Source organism: Myotis brandtii, unplaced genomic scaffold, assembly GCF_000412655.1.
Source record: "Myotis brandtii unplaced genomic scaffold, ASM41265v1 scaffold165, whole genome shotgun sequence".
NCBI lineage: Eukaryota > Metazoa > Chordata > Mammalia > Chiroptera > Vespertilionidae > Myotis > Myotis brandtii.
In genome coordinates, this window is record NW_005356042.1 from 12393148 (window position 1) to 12420930 (window position 27783).

The following is a 27783-nucleotide window of genomic DNA, read 5'->3' on the forward strand; positions in this document are numbered from 1 at the left end:
CCCCTTCCTCCTCTCTCTCTCTCTCTCTCTCTCTCTCTCTCTCTCTCTCTCTTCCTTTCATTCATTTTCTATCGGACCCTGGGCTGTACACTAAACCATCCCACATCTTGGGTGGTGATGGAATTACCCTGGGGCTCTGGGGGCTCCCCAGTGTTAACAAAGAGCTGTTGTCAGTGTGATGTGCATCTTGGCATTGATAAAACGCACTCCACAGTGTTTGTAATAACACAGCTGTTGACCTTTAGTAGCTCAGGATTCTGAAAATCCAATATGAAGCTGGACAGTCTCCTTCTCCCCAGAACTAGGTCAGCCAGACTAGTTGAAGCTCCCTATGCTGTGGATGAGCCTTTCTCCATTAGGCCTCATGGAAAACAGAGCCAGAAACTAAAAATCATGGGGCAGAGGGGGAAGTGAAGGCCCTTGGTCTGGGAGATCAGTCAATTGGTGTCAATATCTTAGTCTCTCTCTCTCTCTCTCTCTCTCTCTCACACACACACACACACACACACACTCTCTGTCCTACTTTGCTTCCTCTGGCTTCCTCCTTTTCAGTGTCCCTACTTCCTCTCTGAACACCTGTTCCGTTATCCCCTCTACCGATCAGCTTCCTATGTCCTTCTTCCCCATCAGTCTTCTTTGCAGAGGGTCCCAATTGAATGCTGAATGCACAAGACTTCTCTGTTTCAGTATTTATCTCCAGCTGGAAATCTTGTTCTGTGTTTCTCCATTCAAATCCCTGAAAGCTCAACACCATGGCATGGCACCTGACCAGTGGGGACGCCATTTACGGGGGGGACAGGGATGCCCAGCCGAAGGGCAGGTGTAGGTCGATTGGCTGGATGAAATCTTTGTAGTACTGCTAAGACCTTTCAGTGCGGTCTGGTTCCATTAGGCACATTCTATCTCAGGAATCAGAGCAAGCAGAAGAGAGCTCATCAGACTTAAGTTAAAGAATTCAGTTCATGAGACTGAATGAACCAGACTGAAAAGAAGGCTTTCCAATTGGATCAGAATTCTTAGAACCACTCAAAGAGGAAAGATGGTTAGTTGTTGGTGATGCCCAAGATGGAACACTATTTCTGATTGGTTATAAATTTGAGAAATACACAGGGAGGGGCCTGTATTCACAGAACTCTCAATATACCAATAATTATGTTAATTAAGCCCTCCCCGCAAAGAGAGTCACCGTTAGTCCCCAAACTCTACAGATTAAATGACTTATTTTGTGATCATCAAACTCAGCACCAATAATTTATTTTACAGAGTACCCAGGCAATCCTCCAGGCTAGTTCCTGATTGGAAATAAAACCCTTCACATGAAGCCGAAAAGAACCACACACATCTGCTTTGCCAGACTGCCCATCGGGGCTTGTGTTTCCAGCCAGGGCAGTCACAAATTGGTACCCAGGTATCGACATGCTGGCCCTGGTGACAGACACAGGATCAGCTGAGAAGCAACAGGCGAGGAGTAGGGCAGAGACCACAGCCCACGGCTTTCTCTCTGGGAAGAAGCTAACTTGACAGCTGTAGGGGACTCTCCATTCTGCCTTCCAGGTTCATCCTCCACCCTTTTGTGCTCTGCTCCATGCCTGGGAAAGTGGACCACTATGATCTCCATCAATGAGTTCCTTTAACCATCTGGCTCCTAAGTGGGCTTAAGTAATAGGGAAGAATGTTAAATATCCTAGGACCTTTCCTGGGGAGACAAATGAATCAACACAGGTAGGCTGAATTCCTCAACCAAAGGGATAGCTCCTGCCAGGTGTCCTCTCCAGCCAGATGCCCTCACCTGGCTCCACACCTGCTCCCTCTCCTTACTCCTACAGGCCTAGGATGGTAATAGCCACCGCCATTACTGTCCCTGGGAAAATCTCTATCTCTCGTGATTGCTCTGTCCTGACCCCACCTTCATAAACAGTCTCGTTATTAAACGCTCTTCGAATTACCCTGTGGGTGTGTCAGCTCTTCCCTGCCGGACTGAATGACACTAATACAGAAGGGACAGAACGGGCCTCTGACTTCATTCAGGCCCGCTCTTAGGAGCAGAGCCCGCTACACTGGACGCACTATGCAAATACGGGGAAAGTCCTGCTGGGAATTTTGGGAGAGTACATTTTTAGAGAGTTGCCGAGTTCAGCAGCCCAAGAAGTAAAGGACACAGACTTCGGGCCAACATACGGCAGCTCTCTCATTAGTGCGAAATGAATTCACTCTACTTTGCTTCTGCTCATGGAGGGCCCCGTACCGAAATAAAGACATATGTGCCGTCACACTAAAAGCATCTTGAAACATGAGGCAGCATAAGAAAAAGTCCTTGAAGAGGCCTTTTCCAATTTTTCTCAACCCATATGTTTGATAGGGAAGCTCCGAACTCTCACTAGAACAATGGATTAAAAAATGAGATACCCTCCAGTTTCGCAATCCATTTGTTTCATCCTTTCAAGATGAAACGGGGATAAAATAAGTTGCAAGGGTTCCAGTGTGAACAAACTTGAAAAATCTTGCCTTTGCTGGGAAAATATTTTAATTTTCAAATGCATCCTAACCTACTCTCGCTACAAGGTAGAAAAATACCACTGTCAAAAAAAAGGGGGGGGGAGCCCCTCACATGTCAAAGATCAGGGTGCCCAAACACAATAAATTCAGCGCTAGATTAATAAGCACAAGCCACTTTTGAATTTACTCATCTTTTGGTTTGCGATGTAAGAACATAAATCCCAAAGAGCCTCTGTGCTTTCAGAAATAGAAACTACAGCTATTGGAGCGCAGTACTCAGAATGCCGTCCACTCGTGCTGACTGCTGCGCTGGAAGAACCGTGGTGGGCTGTCCTCTAGGAGAGCCCAGAACCACTTGGCCATGGGTCCTCGCTACCGAGTTTGGGATGAGAGTACCTTGACTGTGCCCCCCTGGCCGTCCCTTTTGAAGAACCTTGGAGCGTGACCTTAAAGTACTGTGCTTTGCTGAGTCCCCGGGGTCAGAGGGCATCTCTTGTCCATCCTGAAGCTCTCATGCCTAAACAATGGGTGTTATCAAAGAGATATCCACTGAATCCCTGGGCAATTAATCTTTAATTTAAAAAAATAACATTACTGCACTTACTAGTCAAAATAAAGATTCTCACATAACGCTGGTAAAAAAAAACAAAAAAAAAACAAAAAAAAAAAACAACAACAAAAAAACCCCAGCAACATCATAATAGCATTTTTTTTTTAAGAATTTCTTCTGGAGAAGTCAAGGGATGGTAGACGAGCTCAACACACGGGCTGACCCTGCTCAGTTGGTCACAGCTTTGTGGAGCACTGAATTGACTGGGACTAGGGAGTCATGTCCATGCTGGGGAAGAAAGGAGAGTACGGATGAGTTCATGATGTCTGCCAGGGACCCAGAATTGGGGGATGATGGCAAGTAGACCATGACTTCGCCATTCCTGTTCTTATTTACCCTCAATCTCTGCAGATCACGTATATGAAACCATAACAAGAAAATTCACTAAAATGCAAAGAATGGTGAAATCAGCACAGCCCCAGCCTATTTAAGGTATTGTGGACCTGCAGTCTAAAAACAGAAACCAGTTCATGTCCAAACCAATTGTTCTTCGTGGAGCACAGAGAGCGTATTAGGAATGTGCCTTCAGAAAGCTCTGAGTCAGACTGTATCCTCCAGGTGACTTTCAAAACTGTAGGTCTGGAAGTGTCTCTACCTGGGGCTCCTTTGTAAAATTGATTAACTCTTCTCAATAAGTTTTTCTATCACCCCAGGTTGAAAATTGCAAGCATGTTGCATATGTAAAAATATAAATGTTTGACTCATCTTGCCTGGGGAAATGCTGACGAGGCCAGGGGTGTGTGCTCCTGTTTGGGTAAATGTCTCCCTCAGCCCCAGTTAATCCTGACGTTTCCCCCATGTTCCCCTGCCGCCTTAGATGAGCTTACACTGGCTATCCTTCTGACCCTGGGGTGCCTCTCAAATCCACTCCTCAAGGAGAACTGGAGGTCAGCATGATGCGTGTTTGGCTCTGAGCCATGACCTTTGACACAGCATCCGCATCCCTGGGCCAGTCAAGGTCTCTGAATCAGATGGATCCTGGCTGACTGAACTCAGTATCAGCTGCCACTTCTGCGCTCCCGCTGGAGCGGTCAGTGTTCTGATGCGCAGGTCCGGATAAATCACATGCCTGCTCTTGTGTGCTGTCTGAGCGACTCCCAGAAGTGACTCCCAGCAGTGACAGGGGAATCTGCTCCAGCCAGAGATGCGAAGGGACCAGAGGCACAGGGACCTTGACACTGTGATTAGCCCCATGGTGTTGACAAGCTGCATTTAAGACAATACAGCACAACACCTTGCATGCAGGTGACACAGACTTACAGGTGAACTGTGCCTCTTTCCTGACATAATGCGCTGTGACAGGGTGACAGAACAGAGCATTGGGCATGGAAAACCCCAGGATCAACAGGAAACGGAGACCTCTCTGGAGGTAAGTCCTGGCAGGAATCACATGTGGATGCCATGGAATCCCCTGCTGCTGGGGCGGAACTCATCTGCAATTCAGCAATTCTGAAATCCCCACAAAGTCCCAAATATGGGTGCCGGAGCTTGGCTCCTGATGGAGCAGTGGTGGACGGGTCTGGGGACTCAGAGGAACTTGGATCTGGGCCAGGGTCTTTCTTTGTGCCCAAATATCAATACATATTCTGTTAAAATGGCAAATAAAACCAGACTTCGATAGATGAGCCAATTTATAAAAAAAAAAAATGCCAAGCTGTCCCTCCACTCTCCACATGACACCTTCTTCCCCGTTTTTCTCCTTTCTGTTACATGCCCTGCACACACTCATTACCCCAAATCCACTTAGCAGTTGACAGACACCACAGTGAAAATCATGAAAACAGACAAGGAAACTCTGACCACTTCTGAATATTGTTATAAAAACACAAAAATGTGTGTTATATTTTTGTTGTTGTTGTTAATCCTTACCCAGGGATATTTTTCCCACTGATTGTTTTGTTTTAGAGAGAGTGAAAGGGAGTGTGGGAGGGGGAGAGAGAGCGAGCTAATGAGAGAGAGGAGGGCGGGGAGAGAAGTGTGGATGTGAGAGAGACACATCAATTGGTTGCCTCCCACACACACCCTGACCGGGGCTAAGGATGGAACCTGCAAATAAGGTACGTGCCCTTGACCAGGAACCAAACCCAAGACCCTTCTGTGCGCAGGCCGACGCTCTAACCACTGTGAACACTGGCCAGAGCTGTGTGATATTTTTGATAGAAGGATCCTGAAGGATCCTTATGTTGTTAAATAAGCCGGTTGTGTCGGCAACTGATCACCCATGGGACCTTTCTAGCCTGCCGCCTGTTTCTGTAAATACAGTTTTATTGGCACACAGACATGTCCAGGAGTGGATTTGAGAGGCACCCCAGGGTCAGAAGGATAGCCAATGTAAGCTCATCAAATATTGTCTATGGCTGTGTTTGTATTACAATGACAGAATTGAATGATCACAAATAGAGACTGTGTGTCCCACAATGCCTAAAATATTAAGTATTTGGCTCTTTACAGAAAAAGCGTGCCAAGTCCTGACCTCGAGAGTGCTGCCTTTGGGTGGGGACTTGCAATTTACCCGTTAAAGCTCCTAAGAAGTCCAAGCTCTGCCATAGATCAGCCTCGTCCAAAGGCAAACATGGCACAAGAACAGGTGCCATATTGTTATACTGGATTCATTGGGAAAAAATAGAGAAGGCACAACTCTCAAGAAAGATGGGATGCTTCACCAGTCCCATCTTTCTGTACTAGCTAAGATAACCCTACCAGCTATAAGAGATAAACTTCAAAGTCACTGAAGCTTAAAACACACAAGTTTATCTTTCATTCCTATAAAGTCCTATTGACCAGAGGGAGATGGGCTCCAGGAAGTGATTCAGGGATCCAGGCTCGCTCCATCCTGGGGCACATTCCATTGGTTAGAACTCAGTCACATTATCCAATCTACCAGCAAGAGAGTCTAGGAAATATAATCTAGTGGTGTGGCCAGGAGAAAAGGGCAACAGGCGGGTGGACATTTAGCTACATGACACATTCCAAGATCCTAACTTACCTCCTCCCTCCTCCCCTTGCTCCTCCTTTCATAGCATCATGGTCTGCTCTATCTGAAAAGAAGGCACAGGCATGATACCTGCTCAGTTTTCACTGATGGATACATAATGTGTTATCCTTCTGAGAAGGAAATCCATCTTAACAGAAGATGGTGTGATACTCAACTCAAAAACGATGCCTGTGTCAACCATGTTAACTTTCATTCTATTTGCTATGTGTTAAGGATCCGTTCTGGGCAAATATTTAGTAGACTACCCATTTAATAAAACACAGAGGCAATTTCCCTATAATAACAAAATTATTATAGGTTTTCAGTGTTGCCCCTTTGCATAGTGTTGGTCATAATTGGTACTTTTGATGCTAACTCCTTGATTAGGAAACGAACTCAATTCTAACATTTTATAACTTGTTTTGTTAAGTGTTTTCTAAAAATACACTGAAGCCACATGTGTAAGCTTCTTGTATCAGGTTGGCTTAAAGCAGTCACCTCTTGTAACAGCACTGCTCCAGGCAGTTTCTCCCCAGGACACACCTGTGACTCTTCAACTCTACAAGCCACTCCATAAGATTTGGCCTTGGCCCATCTACTTTAGGGGGGATAATGAAGCAGATCCACCACTTACCCCTCACTTGGGAAGAATCAGCACAATCAATTACAACATTCAAATCTTTGGCAGTATAGATATTAGAATAGCTAAGCAACTTTGAAAAAGGAAAAAAGAAAAAAAAAGGATGCCATCCATGGAAAGAACCTAAACCCAGGAATGAGGAAGCCCTGGTTGCAGACCCTGCTGTCCCCCAGTTCATTGCAGACACTTCTGTCCTTTACCCTATATTTTTCTATTTATTTAAGTATCAATAGTTTAGGCATCCATGGTATATCTTTCAGCTCTTTCTGACTCTTTGATTCTGTAAAGAAATCCCTGTTAGTGGAGTTTGATGTCTCAGAGGAAGATATATTTTAGAAAGCCATTCTTAGCCCCAGTCCACAAAAATAAAATACAAGTGAACTTCCAGATCAGACTCGGGCTACAAGAGAACCCATAGTAAATATTTTGCAAAGAAAAACAAAGGAATATATTTTCCTGCAGCCAAAGGCAACGATAGCCCTAATTACTGCTTCTCCAATTGCAAATGGCTTTATAAGAAATCTGCTCAGGGTAATTTTATTAGTTCAAGCACCGTTCACAAGATCACTATGAAGAAATCAAACTTTGATGAAATTAATTTACCTATCACAGGAAGAATCAAGGGACGCTCAGGAGAGTATTCCTTTAATAAATAAAATGTATTTGAGAAGAGAATATTATGGTAATCACTACTTCTTAATGCAAACTACTTTAGGGTTTGCAGATTCAAATGCATGTCTTCTCCTAACTAAATAAACATACATATTTGAGGAGCCCAGTCTACAATATTAACAGTCCTCCTGCACCAAAAATATTAGTCTTTCCCTCCTTTTCTGCCCGATTCTGTCAGGGAGCTGCAGAGCATACAACTGCAGCGCCTAGCTAACCATGTAATTGATAACTCCCTACCCGGTTCACTGTGGGAATCTGTCAGTTCAGGTCTAAAGATACATACACACTACGATGAAAATGAACTTACACAAGCCTGTCTGTGGGCCGGGAAGGGCCTGAATGCAGTCGACATTTCGCTATTTAATTGGTTGGGGCCGGTTTACCAGCACACCCGTGTATTCCAGCAATGGCTCGCTGTACTCTGACTCTTTTTGACAGACCTATTTAGTGAGGAGGAGGTATTTTTTCCCCCAGATAATTGCTCAAGATCATGCTTTCAAAGTCAAAGTGATTCAAACTTGCCTGTCTATATTTTGCAAACACACAGTTGGAAGGAATGCAAATTCACATTCCTATTTCTCAGGCGGACGCACTGCACCATCAGGGCTGATATTTTGTTTTGTTTTTTCTCCTCAGAGCAATGAAGGAGAAGGAATTCAAACCCCACAGAACTTAGCCATGGCCTGGCGTCACCTATAGGGGGCCAGGTCCTGCAAGAGGACACATGTTAACCACCATAGGTCCAGCGCCCGTCAGCAAGAGATGCTGGATCTGAGATGCCCCATTATCAAAAGCTGGGGCTCTCACTGTCCTATGAGGGTTTCTTCAGCAGAGCAGAGGGCTGCAGGGTTGAAGTCCATGGGTGTCTGAAGGAGCCATTTAACTGTGAGGTGGCATGTGGCATAATGGGCAGAGCAAGGACTTTGAAATCAAAGTATCTTCAGTGCAGTCCAGGGAAATTACTTCATTCTTCTGCTCTTCAACATAGAAATAGCCGGTTCTAGCTATCCCTCAGGCTGTTTTGGACTTGAATGATATTCAGGATGAAAACCATCCCGAAAGCAGTGGGTGCTGCATAGACATTTCCCTGCATTGTCTCTGCTCCCTCCTCTCTGCTTGGAAGACCCCACTGGAATGTCTTCCCTTTGGCGATTTTGGATCTTCACATAGAGATCATGAAATGGCTCAGCATTAGCACACACAGAGAAATCCTAAAGAAGGAATGAGGGAACAGTGCTGGGAGGTGTGGGCAAAGCCATTTCCGAGGGCTAACACACTCAGGACGCCATGCAGACCCCATGCAGATTTCAGGAAAGCCCAGTGGCACAGGGTTCTCCCAGTTAGAAGGGGGGCTCAGCACCAAGCCATGTAAGTCCACGGGAACAGCTTTCATGAGGCTGGAGGACTCTGGAGAGCACTCTTGCATTACAGACAAAAATACCCATGACCATGGAGCAAATAGCTCCTGTCCACAGATCTACACACAAATCAAGAAGCAGAAAGTGGGACCAGTCCTGGACCTTATATAACCCTACTGCGACATTTCCAAAAACATGATATAACATGACCCTTCCCATTGTGCAGTGAGCTCAATCCTTTTAAAACTAAGGAGGACTTTCAAGATAGTGCTCTCCTACTTTTTCTTTTCTTGATGACAATAAACTCTTCCGCAAAAACTTATTTAAAAGACAACACATTTAGCAGCTAAACCAGGACCTCTGTCTCCTTAGGAGAATTGAGCTGAGTAAGTAGATCTGGTCCTACTTTCAAGGTCAAAATTCTGATCCTGATTTGAAATGTCATGTGTGGTTCCCACAACTCTACCTATGGGATAATTAGACACATTGTTATCCCCATCATCAGGGTATCCAAATAGGATCCTGTGGGATGGCGCAGGTAAAAACGCTTCGTAAATGATGAAATAAATAAATAAATAAACTATTAGTATTTTAATTGAGGCTGGATTGCCAGGCAATCAATTTAATTAACTGCAGCACAATTAATTGTGAAAATTGAGGTTTGACTCAGATCTTGCCAATTCAAGGGGCATTGTGCAGATTTGGTTACAGCCAAGAGAACTAAAATGATTCTAGGGACACTGTTGGAATAAAATTAGCCATGAAAGTGTTTAACTCAAACAAAGTAATGGAAATGCTAAGGGAAATGAGTTGTGTTTGTCAACCTCTGCCTCAGTTTCTCCATCTGTAACATGGACCTAATGTGACGGACTTCATGATGAAGACTGACAAACTAGATGATGGTAAAGAGGAAGGATAATTATAGTTCCGCATGCATTGGGGTGGGAGTCTGAGGACAGGGTAGCCCGTGTTGACTTACCCCACTGCCCTTCCTCCAGTCATCAATCACATCTTTTGGATGAAGGCAAAGTCACAAATGCCATTGTCCAGAAGCCATGGTCCACCTGGGAATGTCCCAATTCTTCAGCATCTGTGTCTGATATACCTGAGTCATCTGAGGAACAAGATCCCCTCACACTAATTATAGGAGCTCCATTTGGCACATCTCTATTGCAGGGCTGGTTGGAACCTTCGTGCAACCCCTACAGCCTTAGCCAGCTCCTCCTGATTCTGGGGTCTTTTCACCTTCCCCTAATCCATTCCTGAGCAAAAGCTGGCGGGAAGGGGCCCTGTCCACCACAAAGTGGCCACAGCATCGGAGCAACTCCAGGAAGGAGCTCACTTACCCTGAGACAGAAGCACACTCCCATCTTGTTGTTGATGGTCGTCATTGTAGCAGTTTTTACTTAGAGTCAAACCAATTCCTAACTAATATGATACAAGGGGAGAAAAAAGACTAGAAGGAAATAAACTAAAATACAGAGCTTATGTCTGGGTGATGGAATCAGGGACGGCTTTTCTTTTTTTAAAATCTCTGTGTGTGTTTTCTGCTCTGTGTTTTCACATGTTCTATGATATGGATTCCTCTTTTAATTATTGTGAGACAACCCATAATGCATGTAACGTAAAACAAAATGAGCCTGAGCAGCATTCTAAAGGAAAGATACGAGACAGGAGTTCTGAGCAGACGCGAATGAAGATGCAAGCAGACCCTTACATCCTGATCTCATTCCATCAGCTTGAAGATGTAGGGAGAGAGAAGGTACAAAGGAGATCAAAATGTACCTAAGAAAATAACAAGCACTGGCAAGGATGTGGAGAAACTGGAACCCTTGTACATTGCTGGTGGGAATGCAAAATGGTGCAGCTGCTGTGGAAAACAGTCTGATGGTTCCTCAAAGAGCTAAGACAGGATTACCATGTGACTCAGCATTGGATGTATGCCACTCCTAGGTCTATAGCCGAAAGAATTGAACACAGGTGCTCAAGCAAATTTTTGTTCATAGCAGCACTATTCACAATCGCCAAACTGTGGAAACAATATAAGTAACCACCTTCGGAAGAACAGATAAACAAAATGTGCTATGAAAACACAATGGAATATTATGCAGCCACAAAAAGGAAGGAAGCAGGAATACATGCTACAACCTTGATGAACCTTGAAAACATGCTAAATGAGAGAAGAGAGACACAATGCTCCCGTATTGTATGATTCCTTTTATGTAAAAGATACAGAGTAGGCAAGTTCATAGAGACAGAAAGCACTTCAGTGGCCTCCAAGGGCTGGGAGGAGAGGGGAATAGGGAATAATGCTTAGTGGATACAGGGTTTTCTGGTGAGGGGATAATATGTTGGAAGTAGACAGAAGTGGTAGTTGCATACAGTTGTGAATATAGTAAATGACATTGAATTGTTGGCTTTAAAATGGTTAATTTTATGTTATATGAATTTCACCTCAATTAAATTGGGGAGAGAGGGGGCAAGAGAAAGAAAAAAATGTCCCTGAAGTTTCCTTGCATGTGTGCATGTGTGTCTGCTGTTGCTGTCCAGAAAGAACTCATCCAGAAGGAACCTGGGGTGAGGGAAAGATGGGAGTGTGTGTCTGTCACGGGGACAGGAAGGGGGTCCTGCAGGACAGCCAGGGACTCAGGCACCACCCGGAGACCCAGCAGCCTGCGCTGCGCTGACCTGCCTTGCCCTCTGTTGGAATTTTCCTTCCTCTGGGCATTTCCCTCAGCTCAGTTTTCACCATTTCCTTCTTCTACTCCCTCCCTCTTACCTCTCTTGTTTATATGAAAAGTGTACATTAAGCTCCTCAGGAAAAAAAAAAAAAAAGGAATGAAAAATTCCCCCAAATGAGGACCTGTGTGGAGAGGAGGTCCCTGGTGGGTTTTCAGGGAGGAAGAAAGTGGGGGGGGGGGCAGGCTCATAACTAATCGCCTTTGGCTTCTGGAGTCTGGTTGGTTTGGGGGGCAGGAAGAGGACCACCCCAAGCACTTTTGTGTCCTAACAAATCAGGTAAATAAATATTACCTGGAGGATTTCCCGGCCTCTGAGATCCCTCCAGGACTCTGGAGTCAGAGGCCCGTGCCTTTCTGACAAACGCCACCCTTCCCTCCTCCCCGCTGAGCCCCCACCACTCTGAGGAAGTTCTGCTGGAAGGAGTCATTCAAAACAACCTCTCGACTCAAAGATGGATGGGCACCTGACATACCACTTACAGGGCAACGAGGAGGATGCAGCAGCTCTTGGGAGAGTGCCTGAAGGCACCACAGGCATTGCGGATGGATGTGTGCAGGAGCTTCCAGAAACACCCATCCTCCCAGACCCGAGGAACTCCTCTGGGGAGCTGGTGTGCTCATCCAACAGAGCAAATCACACAAAACAGAGGGTGTGGAGTCTGGGCCAGAGACTCCCCTTTGGGTGGGCCGAATACAAAGGGAACGGCATAGGGCGGGGCTTGGGGGCTTATACTCAGGAGACCTCAGCTCTCTGGCCTGCACGTTGACCTCTGACCCAGGCGTTAAAGAGACACTGTCAATGACAGCACTAACATTGGCCTTATGAAAAGTATTTGAAGCAGAAGTTGCCATACAGAGACCGGGTGTGTCAAGAGAGGAGCAATAGCTTCGGAGCAGCCGTATGCCCTGGCGTTGTCTCTTTGTACTATTTTATCTCAAGCCACACTCATCCAGGAGCCAGCTGATGGGTTGAGCGTTAAGGCCTGGTGATGCTGAGGCCACGGCCCTCACAAGTTGGGGATCCAACCTCGAACCTAGGTCTCAGGGATCCTGGTTGCATCCCTGAGACTGAGGTGGAACTGCAGTGAAGGGACCAGGCTCTTTGTTCTGCATCAGCCACCCATTCTCCGCCTCCTGGGTCCCTTCTTCAGAAATTACTTGCCTCTGTTGGCTTTCCAGGCTGCCTCCATCCTGCGTTGTGTGGCTCTGTTAGTCACAGGCCCACGCACATCACCTGCTCCGGATCTGAGACTGGCCACACAGCTCTGGGTGCTGGGAGTGTGTGAAGACCTGGCGTGTCAAGAGCAAAAGCAGCCTCATTTGGTTCTCATTTCAAAACTACCTAAAAATGAAGATCAGAAAGAAGTAGGTGTGTTTTGCAAGATGCTGGCTAGATTAAAATGTGCAGGGAGCTTTGCAAAGAGAAAAGCCCTTATTCATTCAGTTGTTTATTCGTTCACTCACGCATTCACTCCGGGTCAGGAACTGTGCAGGCCACCCAACGATGGGCAAGGAAGACACAGTCTTGAAATGTATACTCAGGTGGAACAGCGTCCCTTAATGTTGCTGGAGCCCAGCGCAGGGGAGCTGACTAGATGCACCACTGAAAGGAAGTGGCATCTCCAGAGAGCGGTTTCACAAAGGTTCCCGAGAATTGGCAGCTAAAAAGGCAGGAGGATGTCAAGTGAGCAAGGGTGGCAGGGCACTGGGTGGGGGAGCGGCTGACGGCTGTGGCTGCTGACACAGCTGGAAGAGGGACCTTACAGAGCTAGGAGCCCCGGGCTTACCACATGGCTGCCAGGTACACTTGTCATCTACATAATCTTATTAACCAATGTCACCCCCCCCAAATTAATTTAAAACATAAATAAAAATAAAAGATGAATCCCCTCACTACATTCCCTTGCTCAAAAACTGCCTATGTCTCAGAGCTACCAGTGGGGGAAGTGACTCCTTTGGGAGGGGGGGTGAACACTGGTCCTAGGGGTGGAGAAGGTGGGAGAGTAAAAATGCTTCCCCTTTTACTCTGTAAAGCACGGATATGCAGACAGTATGAAAACAGATATGCAATAGATCTGTGGCATTAAAATTTCAGGAAAATCAACTGAAAAGGCTCCTGGGGCTGGGAGGCAATAATAAAATAAAGGATTGAGAACCACGCCAGGGTTTCGCATCCTCAGGACTGCCCACATCTGGGCCTGGATCATTCTTGGTGCCAAGAGCGGTCCTGCACATTGCAGGGTACTTAGCAGCAGCCCTGGCCTCTCCTCCTGCCCTTCCGCCAGAGCTGTGACAACCAGCCATGTTCCCAGCACCGCCTGAGGTCCCCGGGGGCACAATTGGCCCCAGTTGGGAACTCCTGAATCAGATGAGGTCAGTCTTACGCGTGCTCACTAAAGGATAACTATCCATAAAGCTTAACCGTTTTTGTTGTCTTTTTGTTTTTGGAGGGGGCCCTTTTACTGGCAGCAATAAATTCTGAGGGCCAAGCAGGTCTAGAGTTGCATGTAGAATAATAAACAAAAGGAGGGACCCAGCCATGACAACATCCTAGGCCTTTTGATGAAGGTCTCATCAGGAGAGAGGAGGAGGCTTGGGAGCCCAGCCAGCAAGCCTAGAAATGTCCATCTCTCTTTGTGTCCAGAGAGGCCTCATTAAATTCCGCGACTGCGCTGGTGGAATTTGACTTGCAGCTGCGAAATTCAAGGCCTCCCCGGGCCTCCTGTGGACAGGAAGCTGGGCTAATAAATTGCCTCTGCTTCCCCGCCAGGGTTGCAGGCGTTGGGAGGTTACACCCTGAACATCCCATTCTGGAGGGTGGAGAGCCGAGGGACCCAACACCAGAGACTGAGGGTGGGTCTGGGGGCTTGACCGAGAGGTAACGGCGAAGAACATTAGCTAGTGAGGCTGAGGAATTTCCAGCGGGTAACGTTTCCTATGAGTCAGTGATATTAGGCTTTTGCTAAATCAAAACCAAATCAAAACAAAACCCTAAAGCAATTCCTTGTGCATCACATGATACACTAAAAAGTAATATATGGCTTATTTTGGTTGATAATCTTAACTAAGATGGATGCATCGCATCACCCCTGGGCCTGGTTCTGGACACTAGAGTCCCATTTCGCTGTAGAGGTTGAGTCTGAGTGACTTCCCCAGTTACTTAGACTCGGGAAAGCGAGTGCAGTCTGAGGCATGTGTTAGGGGAGAAGCCACGTGCTGTTCAATTAAGATGTTTATTGATGTGACACATAAAACTCCCGTATTTCATTATCTGGACTGGAAGGTGGTTATTTATTGAACTGCCCGTGGCTTTCCTGCTCCTGTGGGCTCCTTAGACATGGTTTTTCTCTAACAGGGATCCAAAAGAATCGGTCCTCTGATGAGCATACCGCCCCTCCCGCCCACCCAGCATCCCTCTGCTCTGGATTTCTCGAATTCTTTCCCTTCTTCCTGGAGGCTGGTATTAACCAGGGGGAGTTGTCCTGCTGTGTTTGATGTGTGAAATCACCCTGCACTTTCAGCCACAGAAGTGGGGAGAGGACACTTTTTGAAGGTGTTTTTTTAGAAAGGTGAAAGGTTTTAGAAAATAATGTTAAACATTTGACATAAACATTGTGTGAGTTTTATCTTGCCTGAGGGGAATAGAGGGGCGGAGGGAGAAAGGGAACTAACAATACAATTATCTGGAAATAATCCTAGAACTGGTATTGTGCAATGAAACAAACAAGGTGAAGGAAAAAGCAAACAAAATCCTACACACCCATCCTTTTCCCTATTGTGTTTGCCAGCGGAAGTGGGGGGCCCAGCTCAAGAGTCCCGTGCTGTGCTCCCACCTTCATGTCTTACTCCCCTATATTCTTAGGAATCTGTGCTGCCAAAGACACTGAGAGAGACTTTCATTTACTTTTTCCTCGAGGAATAGATTTCTCAATCAAACTCTGGATTCAAACTTTTATTTTGAAAGCAAAACCATCTCTATCAAAATAACAATAAAACCCTATAAAGTGTGTTTTTCAATTTGGGAGATGAACATGGAAGGAAAAATTCTCTTAAAAAAAGGAAAAGGAGCCCAGCTGGTGTGTGTCAGTGGTTGAGCATTGACCTATGAACCAGGAGGTCATGGTTCGATTCCCCACATGCCTGGGTTGTGAGCTCGATCCCCAGTAGGGGACGTGCAGAAGGCAGCTGATCAATGATTCTCTCTAATCACTGATGTTTCTCTCTCTCTCTCCCTCTCCCTTCCTCTCTGAAATCAATAAAAATATTTTGTTTTAAAGGAAAAAGAAAAAAAGAGCAGGGACTTCCTACTGATCAGACATATGGTTACAGAGGTTTGAAGAAACTGGCAGGTATACTTTTGAGAACACACACAAGTTCACTTCTGGTTGGTTAATTATTTAGTAACTTTGTTTTGTGTTGTTAACAAACAAAAAGTGGAGGTATGACTAGAAGAATTCTAGGTTTCTTCCCTTTCTCACCTTCCCAGTCCTCCCAGCTGCTCCCACCATGGGACGTAAGCACCCAATTGCCAACCGGACAACACACTTTACAAAGCGGCTTAATTACTCCTCACAAGAACCCATCGGCACAAGGGCTTAAGGGCCACAGTTTTTTTCCTGGACTTTCACTCCCTCATAAAGGGGGATGTGGCAGAGATTTCTGAACCCCCAGTTTCCGTGGGAAGGGAACGAGAGGCTTAATGAGTGAATTTGATGTCATTAACAATGTGACAGCTGTTTAATCCCAGTGGAAACAACAGCTGAGTCCCAACTGCAGGACAAATAACTCTTCAGTGGGACCTGGGGACAGGATCCCGTGAGTCCATTACGCGTCTCCGGACGTACCTGCAGCTCTTGTCCATGACACAGTCATGGGGTCTGGAGTCTCTGGAGTTAATGAAATGACAGGAGGCCCTTACAGGAGAGGAGACTTGTTAAGCTCAGAGAACAGATTTATTAAATGGGCCTGTTCTAAGTTTGCCATTAATTAAAATTAAGAGCCATTTTTTATGTTTCCACTGAATCACAGAGCATAATGAACTGAAGTAAAAGGAAATAATAAAGTAGGAGCCCTCCGTGACCCAGAGGCAGGGAGGAGACGGCTGAGCTTGCACGGGAAAGAAAATAGGCTGGGCGGCCGAAACAGAAACACGGGTGGGCTGTGCAGCACCCACGCTACTGCAGGACACGTACCATTTCATTTAAACGGAACATTTTGACACCTGCCAATGACGGTAAATTTGCTCCTTTTTCACCCCTCCTTTCCCAGACATCATCATCAGCCTCTCTCTTCTGGGCTTCAGGTTCTTTTTTTTTTTTTTTTTTTTTTTTTCCAAAAAATGTTTTTTTTTTTTTTTTTTTTTTTTGCCCTGCTTGCTGACATCCTTCCGGCGACTATTTCTGCTGCTTTTAATTTGTAAAATATTATAGATATAAATAACGTCTGATTAAGATCCTGCCTTGAAATATGTGGCGCTCACTTAGCAGCCCCCATCTTATAAAGGACTCCTGGATCCCTTCCATTCATTTATAATGCGAGGCTCCGAGCAGATGTCTTAAGTATTCTCTGTTACAAACAGCAACATTACATGAATTTAAATTTGGCTCTTTGTCTGACCGCCCCTCCAAGCAAGGCAGCTGATGTCCAGGGAGCCTTGTTTCATCTGGAAACGACATGGTTCTGCCACCTGCCCTGAGCCTCACCTTCCCGGGTACAAGCAGGACAACCTGCTCTCTCCCGAGAGGGCTGAAGCTGCTGGGGATAAAGGGATCCTTTCCTTCTGTCAGATCAGAGTTTGCTAAAATGAGAGGTAGAGGAAGAAGTCCTGTGTAAACAGCAGGTGGACACACTCCGACCTGGCCTAGGAAGAACGCAGTGCTCTCTGAGTGCGTGCCTGATGTTTCCCATGGATCTTTGTAAACAGGCTACAGTGTCCACACTATTATCCCCATTTTGTTGATGAGAAAACTGAGGTCCAAGGAAGGGAAATGAATTACTTCTCTCTTGTTAGTATTTTACCTAAATGGAATTTAACCGGTGTGTGTGTAAAATCCTCAGCTAAGGTTTCAAATCCAACATCACAAGAACAAAACACAGCTTAATGCCTGAACTTTAAAAAAAATCTCAGGGGATATGGGGGATTAGCACACTTGTCCCTCCTTTCCCTTCTATTCTTCTGAAAAGCACACTTTCCTCCATTTGATCCCGTGGTCCAATTGGAGTGTTTTATTTCCTTTCCACAATAGTAGACCCATGACCTCGGTCGGCTAATTAAATAGCCCATCTCTTGACCATAGTGACTGGATCAGAGATAAAGCATGTGACCTACACTGGACTGGAATCTTCCCTGGGAGAGAGGCTAAGACCTCTTGCTATTACTGATATTATATGAGAATGGGACTTTGGTCCTTGTAGTAACCATCTCTCCCACCAGGCAGAGAAAAACTGCTGTATAAAGTAAGCCACACAGATGGAAAGAGACAAATTATCTGATTATGTATTTGAGCCCCTGGATACAGCCATGCCTGAAGCTACAATTCTAAGACTCTCTAGTATATGAACCAATATACTCCCTTTTGTCATAAGGTAAATTTAGTTGCCACCAAGAATTATGACTAATATGGGATGACAGAACAGCGTACACTGTTCCATGAAAGTTGTGGACATGGGGTATAATATACTATCTTTCTAAATCATGTTCTTAAATTAATTCTCAGCAAATTTCTCATGATTCTGACACTGTATGTTTTTTCTTAGCTCTTCCCCATGATGTTTCTTCTGCCTTGAATGCTTACTCTTCTGCTTCCATGTTTGGTGAGCTTCTATGCATCATCCAAGCCCTAAAGCAAACCTAAGCTCTTAGGTGAAACCTTCCTTGGTTTCACTAGATGGTACCAGTTTTCCCCCCAAAACTGTGAGCTGTCTAGAGCTTGAGTTGTGTCTTATTCATTGTATGTTCTCAACAACAAGTACACTCCTGGGCATGAGGTCATTGTATTATTCAAAAACTAGCTCACCGTGACCTGGAAACCCTGACATCAAGGAGGTTTGCACTGTATTGGCAGAGACAGGGATTCAAGTAAAATTACAGCAGTGCCGAGGTAAGTCCCATTGTATAACTGAAAGTCACCGTGGTGATGTGGCTTTCGGGTGGCATGAATGGAAGTAGCATGCTGGGGGTGCAGGGGACGGCGTTCCCCTGTGTGCTGCTCACACCTCACCTGGGTGTTTGTCCCAGTCCGGACTGAAATAGGAACATTGAGGACACGAGCATCAGACTGGTTGAATTACATCCCGGTTTTCACGCTGCTTATGACAGCTTTATTGAGATATCGTTCACATACCACACCAGTGCCCCATTTAAAATATACAGATCAATAGTTTCTAGTATAGTCACAGTTTTACAATGCTTACCACATCAACGTTAGAACATTTTCATTGTTCCAAAAGAAACCCCCTCCTTTCGCTGTTACTCCCCAATCCCTCCATGCCCTCTCAGCCCCAGGAAACCACAAATCTACGCTCTGCCTCTACAGATCTGCCTCTTGAGGACATTCTGTATAAACGGAATCCCATGGTCCTCTGTGACTGGCATCTTTCACTTAATGTTCTCAGCAAACTATCTTTTTATCATCGTTAAAGCAGCAGGAACCCCCCTTTTTGCGAACAGTGTCTAAGGTATACATAGAACAAGAGGCAATTTTGAAGAGGGGAATGGCTCTGGTTGAACAGGCAGGACTGGGGTCCTGAGTTTTACTTTCTTGACTTTGTCCCCTGAATTAAGTAGCAAAAGACAAGGGCCTCTGGAACCAGAGAGTTGAGCCACTCATATAGCTCCTAAGCAGTCCATCTGGGCACATACAGAGTTCTATTTTGTTGCACTTCGAAAGCAGAAGAAAGCCTTGCTATTTCAAGTCTTTTTTTTTTTTAATTTTAAGAAACTGCCTTCTCCATAAAAGGGTATTATGTGACAAACATTCTAAGTCCCTTCTTATGGTAATACTGCACTTTGCAAATGGCTCGGATCCAATCCAATTGAACATAATAAAATGAAACAATCTGTGCTATCTCCAATAGCTTTAATCTTCACCATGCTAATGATTCCTAAAACCAACGCGCATGGTTTAAAAAAAGGAGGAAGAAAAGACACGCTCCGCTCTCCCGTTATCAGCCTTCTTGGCAGCTGGGCCTCGTGCTTATTGTCACCATCAACAGGGTCCTTGGAAAAAGCACCCGCCGCCCCTTTGCTCTGAGGTCAAAGTTTACATGTGAAGCAAAATGGTCACAGTCATCCTCGTGCCTCTCTGCTTGTGGTGGTTAATAATAAAGCATCACTGCATCCATAAGTTAAACTGCTGCCCCATTTCCCGAGGTTGGCGAGAACTTCCCAGAGAACTCCAGGACCTGGCCTGTCTGACAATTATCAATGGCACTTTCTATCCACCCCTACAGAATGGTCAGGGCTCGGAGCTCACGTTTCCTGCCTAGGATCGGCAGTTACAGTCCTCCCATTGGGCCAAGTTGCGTCTGGGTGCAGTCTCTGGATATTCTAGAAATAATGATTCATTCATTCATTCACTCACGCGTCCACTCATGCACACAGATGGATCATCTCCTACAGACCATGCAACATGCTAGGAGCCTTGCTCTTGGAGAACTCAGAGGAAATGGAGATCACATCACATTTTTAATTTGTTGGGTTAAGCACTACATGAGAAGTGAGAACACAAGACTGGGGGAGCAGGGGGTTCAGGGAAGACTCCCTGTTTGCTCCTGCTGCTGCTGTGTCCCAGGATGCTCCACTGGGGCCCATGTAAGCAAAGCCACTCCCATTGTCCCCAATCCTGTACCTCCTGCATTTACAGAGCCCACAGATTCAGAACTCTGAGCCTTTGCCTGTAGCCAGCTCCTGAGTCAGCTCCTGACTGTCACAGGGTCCTCCGTCCAATCAAAGGGAACCTAAGGCCCACTCAACCCTCACCAGCCAAATCTGAATGGTTCCAGTCTTGGTCATTTCCTGTGGTCAGTTACCTTTGAAAGCCTCCCCATTGTTCAGGGCTGGATTCATCCACTTGGAAAACATTTTGGACAATGAGTTTGCTTCTTCCCTTCCAGACACCGATCAGTATTGATGGGCTTCTCAGAGAGGTGGTTAAGTTTGGGAAATTAGGCTAACCACATATGGGGTACCTCAGGGGCTGGCTAGTGACTAGGGAAAGTTCTAGAATGGGAGACACTGAAACAATGGATCAAAGAAAACCTTTGGGTGATTTTTGTGTATTCCATAGATTCTTCCTCCATTGAGGTAATATTAGTAGTTAATATTAAAAATAACCAGATAATATTTACTAAACCTACTACATGTTAGACACATCTTACATGTTTTATATATATCAACTCATTCAATCCTCACAACACCTCTATGAAGTAGGCATTAATATTTTTCCCATTTCACAGATTTGGAAACTGAGGCACAGAGAGGTTAAGTAATTTCCCCAGAGTTTTCTCTTGGGATTTGAACCAAAACCATCATTTTCAGTGATATTGATATGCCATTAAAATAACTATGAAATGTACGTAAGCTCCTTAAAAGTGTACACTTTTTTTTATTCAGTAATTCTACTTCTGGAAACCTAATCTTATACAATAGTCAAATATTATATATTGTATTTATTAATCTAAAGTCTATTTTTTAGCCTTATTTATAATAAGGAAAATCTGGAAGCAATCTAAATTTTCAATATTAGAGGAATAAACTACAGTAATAGCCAATAAATGGAATTTATAGCCATCATTATAAATTATATTCATAAAGAGTCAATGATATTGTAGAACTCTGCTATAATGTTAAGGTAAAATGGAGACCTGAAATGTCTATAGATGGTATGATCAAAATGGGCTCGGATGCTAGGGTGGAGATATACAGTGAAAGAAGAAAAACAAAGTTTTCCATCTGGTTCCACCCAAAGTAGCTATTAGGAAACCATTTGTTTGGGAGCAAATCTGTTATCTCCTCTTAACCTCTAGTCTTTTAACACAGAATCTCAAGAAAACTCAACGTGGCACTTTTTTTTCCCTGAGATATTTCACGTGGAAAAATAAATGATATCAGTGGGTTTAATATCGCAGTTGGCTAGGTAAAGCTAGGCTCTTTAGCTCATGGACGAGAAATGAAACCAAGCAAAAAAGCTTTGAATTCTCAGACCTGCTCACGCAGTGTATCTGGAATTGATGAGGCACACAGATATCACCTGGAGATAACTTTTTCTACTTGTTCTCAGGCTCAGAACCAAATCACAGTACCTCCCTCCTCCAGCTCTACTTTAGAGCAAATTGAGTCCAAATTAGATCACCCGTTTTGTCCAATTGTATAAACCACGGCAATACTGTTTGGGAAAATCTAATAGTCTTAATCTAAGAACTGCTCCTGTGCCCACAATAGAATCAAACAAATAATCAATAAGCCTCTAGATATTATAACATCACTGAGTGAAGAGATAGAGAGGAGCAGAGTCTGTGTTTGCAGAGAGAGCTGCTTAAATGGAATCAAATCACAATTCAGCAAGGACAAAGCCAAAACAAACAATAGCAGTAACAACAAAACTGGGGTGAGTAACATCATTTGTTCTACAGACTAACAGTCCCAGAATTTTCTAGCTGGAAGTGTTAGATTGTGAATTTCAATGAGGCAGGTATTTTCTTAGGCATTTAAAAATCTCATTTGACCTTCAACAGTAACTCTGTGGCATCGTTTTACTGTAGGGTAAATCTGAGATGCAGAGAGGTTAGTTCACTGGCCCAAAGTCACACAGCTAATAAGAGGCAGAGATGGGCACTGACCCCGAGTTTTTAACTCACATTCACTTGAACTGCATGCTGGCAAACTGGCTTTGGAGTCAGCCACAATCCAGGGTTGCTTTCTCTGTAAACATAGGCATGTTGATAATATCTTCAAGGCTCGGTTTCTTAAAATGGAAGTAACAACATCCACCCACGTATCAAGTGCAAAGTGTGATGTCTGATACAAAGTCCATACTCAATAACTGTTGGCTCCTAATAGCTTTATCATTACATTACTCTAATTATTACAAAAAAAAAGCATGCCCTTAACAAAACAACCATAAGCAAACTCTACTTCCTTATTACAATAATGATACACCTGCTGAAGTGTTTAGGAGTCAAGTGAGTGATGTGTGCAACTTATTTAGAAATAAATAAAAAATGAGATGGATGGATGGGGAGAGGGATAGATCTATGGATAAAATGCAAGTAGAGAGAAATGTTAACTGTCAAATCTGATGGCTATATGGATGTTTACAATTCTTTCAACTTTTAATAAAATGTCAGAAACATAGCAATAAAGAAGACTAGGATACAATGGGTGACTCCCATGACATAATGCTGAGCAAACGCAGCCAGACACTGAAGAGTGCACCCTGCATGACTCTGTTTATAGAAAACTCGAGAACAGAGAGCTACGGTGATGGAAATCAGAACAGGGCTAGCTCTGGCGGATGGTGGGATTTATTGATGGAAAATGGGTAAAGGTAAGCCTTCTGAGTGTTGGAAATGTTGTCTATCTTGATCTTGACTATCTTTACACAGGTGCATAAACAAATTACATGGGTGTATACATAAATAAAAGTTCCTGACCTGTCTATCTAACATGCATGCATCTTACCATATGTATAATACACCTCAAGTTAGATTCCGACTCTCAAGCAGCTCACATTTCAGAATGCCCTCCTCTCTCTGTGCCAGAATTCTTTCTAGGCACTTTCTGATGCATTCACTTGGAAAACCATTTCAGAGAATTGTCTGACAGAATACATTACTTAAGCCTTTAAACGCAATGAGAAGCGATCTCAGTTTCTTAGAAAATGACTGTCATCCCTGGGAGTAAACTGGGCCTATGAGGAAATCACCAATGTGTCAAACTCCTCAGCCACCCAGTAGTCCTTACCCAGCACACTTGGGCCTTTTCTTTCCTCCTTCACAATCAGATTTATCCCAGAAAAAAATGGGTACCCCCACTGACTCCAAATTTCTGCCCTCTGACATGAGATTGAGCCGTGGAGATGGAGAAAGAAGATGCCACCTCCAAACCATACTACATGGAGAGTCACCTACAGAGCGAGTGTCCTTGTAACGGAACATTCTACTCACAAGACAAACATCTCCTCTCTTGTTCAAACCCCAAGACTGTCCCTTTCCAAAGCTTCCCTATGGCCTGGCCCATTGGATCTCAGGGAGAAGGCATATCCAGGCTTGTTCAGGAGTGCCCTGAGTGGAGGTCCTGATGAGAGACAGGAGAGCTGCTCCAACAACAGAGACCCCCAATCTCTTCCAAACTGCCGGTGACATAAATTTGAAAGAAGTGCCTCCTGAATGCAGGCAATATGAGTGCACGACGATTTCTGAATTAGCAATAAAATGGAAGATGTCGTAGAAATAGAGATGAATTAGGATCCAGAAGGCCAAGACTACTCATACCATGAAAACTGGGGAATTTCTTTTAAAAATACAGAGACCCAAATTTCTCTCCAGACACAGTGAATCAAAATCTCTGGGGTCCTCTTGCATGTGAAAGATTGAGAATCAAAATATTTTTGTAAAGAGCCCCTTAAGGGGAACAGGCCCTTTCATGCATCCCTTTACCAACCCATCCATCCATGTATCCATCCATTCATCCATCCATCTATCCATCCATCCATCCATCCATCCATCCATCTATCCATCCATCCACTCACCCACCTGTGCATCCCATTCTATAACTATATACCTGCTGAGTGTCTTCTTTGTGCCATGCAACAGACTATACTTTCTTTAATAATCAAAGACAAAATTCCCTTACACCAACAAGTTTTACAAAGAACCACACTGACTTAGTCACTCTTAATTGTATAATTATCAGTCCAATCATATGATCATCATTAAAAAACCACACATGGTATTTTCCCTACTTTTCTCACTAACCACTATAAATCTATTTTCAGATATCACCAACCCTGCATTAAGAACTGCCTGGGTTTTAGGGAGAGTATAATCTGAAACATAAGCATTGAGTGCTTGGCCTGAGTCTCTTTTTCAAGGAAACTTGTACATTTATCCGAGAACACTGGAGTCTCAGGGGTCTGTAGGTGGGCAAGCTCCTTTCTATGGAGTTGATTACTTTCTGAGACACCCAATTATACGTGAGTAATATCTTTCCCCAAAGATATTCTGCAGAGAATCCACTGTGGATTCTTCTGTTTTCAGGAAGCTACGATGATTTGGGTACCAAAGCAAGCCCCAGAGGTTCTGAAGTTATGTACCATTAAAATAAAGTCTTCAAAGATGTGTGTGTGTGTGTGTGAAATAGATATGACAATGGAGGCAGAGCTTCAATAAAAGGTTATGCCAACTTTAGAAGAAAAAATTAAAATAAAGCAAATGAATTGAAAAGACGTCCCAGAGCTTAAAATGCTCCTTTTGAATTAACTGCTATTTACCTCTGTCATAGAGTCCGACACCCGGTGACCGACGACACGCGGAATTATTATGATTGTAGTACTGTATTGTGTTTCCTTATTTAGTTCTCTGTCCCCTCCAGATAGCAAGATCCTAGAAAGCAGAGACCATTTTTCTCCTGCTCACCACTGGATCTACTCTGTGCCTGACAGTGCCTGACTCAATAAATTCCTGCTAAATCATGGATATACGTCCTTTTCTAGTAAGAATGTGACAAAATGAGACAGTCGTTGCAATTTCTGATGCCTTCCACCTAAAGCAAGTGACTGATTTCCATTGGGTAACAGTCTCCTTTCACTTTAAGTATTGAGGCTGTTCGAGAACAAATAAGATAACTGAAGAATGAGTACCGTCAGCCAGTCACTCAGCAACCAACACTGACTTGCTTTTAATGTACCACAAGACAAGCACTTTAATGAAATCTAGGAAACCCTGGCCCTATAATGTTCTGTCACTCCTAGTCAGAGGCAGGGGTATTTTTTTATCTGTGACCTAATTCATGGCGAGATTGAGGGTCAAACATTGCATTAGTGATTCTCTGCACCAAAACACGGGTGGCAGGAATTGATCTTGCTGCCCCAGTCTAGTCTCTGCTCAACAACATACTCCTTTGTCTCTCACCCCTATGACATCTGACTTAACCAGTGTTCCGTTCAACTGGTCTGTCCCCCCATGCACCATATACCCACTAACTGACACACCTAAGGTGCAGACGCCGCTGGTATTAATCATCCAGAAAGACTGGCCCTCACACACATCCTTTACGGCCAACTTTAGCTGCAAATTAGAATCATTTAGGGAGCTTTTCAAAATCCTGATGCCCAGGCTGCACCCTAACCCACCTGAACAAGATTCCCCAGAGGATGAACCCACACTTCAGGATTTTTTTTTTTTTTACCATTTCTTGGATGATCACAGTGGGGTTGAGAACCACAGAGGGAGCCCATCTTCCCCCACTGTCTCAGATGCATCAGTCTGTACATCTGGCCTTGGGGAGTCTTCTAGCCTCTTCTATGTCATATTTGTATGGAGTCTCATCAGCATCTGGATCTCCACGTCATTCTGCACACTTTGACAAGCTCTTGGATCTTCAACTAAAACATGTGCTTTCCTATTGCACTGAGATTCAGCATTGATGGTTCTGACATCATGGGGGGAGGCAGATGGGGGGATGGATGAATAAATGAAAGTAGGGGTGGAAGAATGGACAGTTAAATGGGTGGAAGGATGGATGGATGGACAGATGGACATATGAAGAGTTAATCCTGTAAAGGCTTCTATTAGAGCACCTGAGTTATTTTATCATTCTTTTCTCATGTTTGTGTCCTCAACTTGATGTTAAGTTCCACAAGACAGAGACCTGGAACTTATCTGTATTTATTTTCTCAGGACCTGGCATAGTACTTGGCTGGTGGCGGGGACAGCAACAGGTAAAAAATATATGCCTTTTGAAAAGAACTGACTTTAGTTCAATACTCTTATTTCTAAGTCTATCCAATATCCTCCCAAGAATAGAATTTCTTGGTAGGGAGAAGAATGAAAATCTTGAAATAAAGATGCTCTGTGTATATTTTACCTTCCCACTGTACAAAGAAATAGCTAGTGGCGAATTCTGATAAAAAAAATCAATTGGTAAATGGCATTATTGATCTCAAGAGAAAGTGGGTAGACAAACATTTAAAAATATTAGATTATTTAATAGTGTTTCACTGTCATAGAACTTCCTCTTTTCATTGATGGGCAAAGGAAGGCTTAGCAAATAACTTATTCAACACCATGAACCCAGAACTCTTGTCCTCCCTGTCCATGCTTTTCTCTTGAATTGAAGAAAGAATTTTAAAATTCCATAACCCTCTAATCCTTCATCTCCTGCCCCAAACATGACCTGTTTTCTGATCAAACTATCCAAAGTGGCATTGATGCATTGGTATTTTTTACCAACCTGATAAGATCCCTGCCAATAACATCTTATTTACATTTGGGTTGTTGGGGGGTACAAAGAAACCAGTGAGTCCTTGGTGGTACCCACCTGTGGTATGAGGAAGGGGCCCCATTTCTCATGAGAGAGAGGCACATCACTGTTAAAAATGCAGTCTGGGTACTTTGGAAAGTACAAGGCACCATAACTTCCCAAATTGGCAAAAACTACCTGCTATGGATTGTAGTAAAGTGTGTTTTTAAATTATTTCAGAACCATAAAACCTCTCCATAGAGAGTACTTTGAAACTGCAAATTAAATATAGAACCTCTATGAACTGTATCCATTTTTACAGTAAGTATATATTTCCATGGGGGTTTGTACCATCTTTTTTGTCTAGTTACACTAGTTAATAATGCAGTGAATTTGCAGTAATAGAGTAAATGTTATTTTGATGACACTATTTGATTAAATTAAAGACGACATTAAAGGGACCATTTCAATAAAGAACCGAAATATCCAGAAGCAACTGGGGCTGAGTGTTTAAGTCAGCTAGTCTGGCGGTCTTAAAAGGACCAAATGGAATTTCCTTCACCGTGTGAATGATGAGCGAGTTAAGAAACAATAGGACCAAATAATATATGAGAGAATATGAAGGCTCAGAATCCAAGACCCAGGCAATTTTAGTTATTTGAGGCAGGCGTGCCACTCACAAGAAAACAGCCCGAGTGGCCTTGGGAAAATGTAGAAATGCATTAAGTAAACCGAAAGCGAGAGGGCACTGAGATTTGTAACAAAATGTGCTGATGTGGTGACAGCGAGCTGAGTTGTTACACAAACAAAAGAAAAGGGAAGATATGGGATT

General features: G+C 44.1%; 1 protein-coding gene and 1 long non-coding RNA gene across 2 annotated transcripts in view; both read right to left on the reverse strand.

Moving 5' to 3' along the window:
• Positions 1 to 27783, reverse strand: part of WWOX (WW domain containing oxidoreductase) — a 935251-nt gene that overhangs the window by 190295 nt on the left and 717173 nt on the right. The gene's annotated exons all lie outside the window — the stretch shown is intronic.
• The window catches only part of LOC106725462, a 212154-nt gene that overhangs the window by 97073 nt on the left and 87298 nt on the right, over positions 1 to 27783 (reverse strand). Inside the window, exon 3 of the long non-coding RNA XR_001361357.1 lies at positions 22349 to 22455. This is a non-coding gene — a long non-coding RNA (uncharacterized LOC106725462). The remainder of the gene's footprint in view (positions 1 to 22348; positions 22456 to 27783) is intronic.